The 2,181-nt window shown below is 39.3% G+C and overlaps 1 pseudogene; it reads left to right on the top strand.

Annotated features, from left to right (window-relative positions):
* The first annotated feature begins 339 nt into the window (after nt 1-339).
* Nucleotides 340-2,181, top strand: part of LOC119358632 — a 72,071-nt pseudogene continuing 70,229 nt past the window's right edge.

Consider the following 2,181-nt stretch of genomic DNA (forward strand, 5'->3'; position numbering starts at 1 on the left):
CTTTCGCATCCAGTCGGAGTTTGCGGAAATCATCCATCAAGATGTCCTTCGTACCTCGGGGCAGTTCTACCTCAGAAATCAACCATCCAACAGTGACATCGACACAATCCTACAAATGCAGGCTGACAACGCCCGTTGTTTCATGACTCCCACGATAGACGGCGGCTTCATCCACGCTCTGGTCCCTTGAGTCGAGTCGAAAACAGTGATGCTGTGTCTAGTTCTGAAACATCGATTGGCTCATGTTGTAATTAAACTTTAATGAACTTGTAGTATGTCTCTTTGGTTTCGAGAGTCGTTCAACTTAGATGTAATCGATGCTATTAATGTTTTGCTTTTCTCTTCCGATCGTTCTATTGCATACTTATATATTGCTTATGTATTGTCTGTGAATTGGTACTAACGTTTTGTTTGGCTACTGCATAGCGATGTCGTGGTATGTCGTGTACAAGGGTAAGGTTCCCGGAGTCTACAACGACTGGGAGGAGTGTCGGAGACAGGTTCACCGATTCAGCGGTAACAGTTACAAAGGGTACACCACTAGGGTCGAGGCCGAATCTAGATACGCCCGCTATCTAGCGGGAGAGGGGAGGGAGCGTTGGAGGAACCGGATGAAGACGAGTTTCATCGTGATGACCGCAGCTCTCTTCTATGTGATGGTAGTTTAGATGATCGATATCGACTTGTAATGTGAAGACAAACTCGTGGTCTCGAGACTTGTAATATAATGTTCTATCTTTGTTCGGTCTTTTCAATTCGGAGACTAATATGATGAATTGTATTCGGAGACTAAAATGATGAATTGTATTCAGAGACTAATGTTTTATTTTATTCGATGAATCTGTTGTTGATGTGTGCTGTCTATGTTTTGTCCAATTATACATTTTGTAACCTGTGCAAAAAACAGAAAATTGAAAAAAAAAACTAATATTCATACTAATGGCGCATCACATCATAGTGCGCCATTAGTATGCCAAAGGATACTAATGGCGCATCATTAAACAGTGCGCCATTAGTATGCCGAAGTTACTAATGGTGCATCCTGTTGTTGTGCGCCATTAGTATGCTAAAGCACATGGGTATACATGGCCCCCTGGGAGGCATACTAATGGCGCACTGTTGTATATACTAATGCGCGTCCACTAGTAGAAAACGGACCATTAGTACCGGTTTGTAAGGGCCTTTAGTGCCGGTTATGGAACCGGCACTAAAGTTTCGGCACTAAAGGCCCCCCCTTAGTACCGGTTCGGCACGAACCGGCGCTAAAGTGCCACCACGTGGCGTGAGCTCGCGCCCTGGTACGGGGGACCTTTAGTACCGGTTGGTGTTACCAACCGGTACTAAAGGTTTTTTTTTGAAATTTTTTTTGAAAATTTTGAAAATTTTGGAATTTTTTTTTATTTTTATTTTTTCTGAATTATTTGATGATTTAGTCTCTAATCACCTCTCTTAACTGCTCAAGTGTGGATCACTCATTCCAAATCATCTAACTTCCGGACCGGTCACCCATCCCTCTCACTACTCCAGCCCGAGCACGCTTAACTTTCAGGTTCTATTCTCCTTCGTTTCCGAGTCTGCACTTGTTGTTTTCCTGACAATAGTAAGATGTCAATCCTATTAACCTTCAGGAATTTTGCTTGAGCATGAAGTGACACATTTCACTGTTTGAGTTTGAAACTATTGTTTTAAAACCAATAATTATTTAGTAACACTAATATTTCTTGAATAATTAGTTTGACCATTGTTTGACCACAGTTTGACCAGATTTGACCAAAATTGAAATAACTAAAATAATTATTTAGTAACACTAATATTCTAGAATAATTAGTTTGACCATTGTTTGACCATACTTTGCCCACTGTTTGAATATTTTTCAATTTTTTCCACTCTAGATCTTAAAAGCCCCGTAACTTTTTTCTATTAGGTTTTTGAGGATTTTGCAAATGTTTAACGGGGTTCCCCCCAGTTAAATTCGTATGTAACTTTTCGAGTAGATGATTTTTAATATAAAAACTTTTTCATCCGAGTTAGTATGCAAAAGTTATGCCCATTTTTACAAATTTCAGAGAGATTTTGCAAATAAAGTCAAAATTCACATTTGCAAATTTTCCCAACAACTAGACCACATATCACATGAGAAACATATTTTCTTTTATTTTTTTACATTTCCATTATTTTCTT

This window comes from Triticum dicoccoides, chromosome 2A, assembly GCF_002162155.2.
Source record: "Triticum dicoccoides isolate Atlit2015 ecotype Zavitan chromosome 2A, WEW_v2.0, whole genome shotgun sequence".
In the NCBI taxonomy this organism is placed as follows: Eukaryota; Viridiplantae; Streptophyta; class Magnoliopsida; order Poales; family Poaceae; genus Triticum; species Triticum dicoccoides.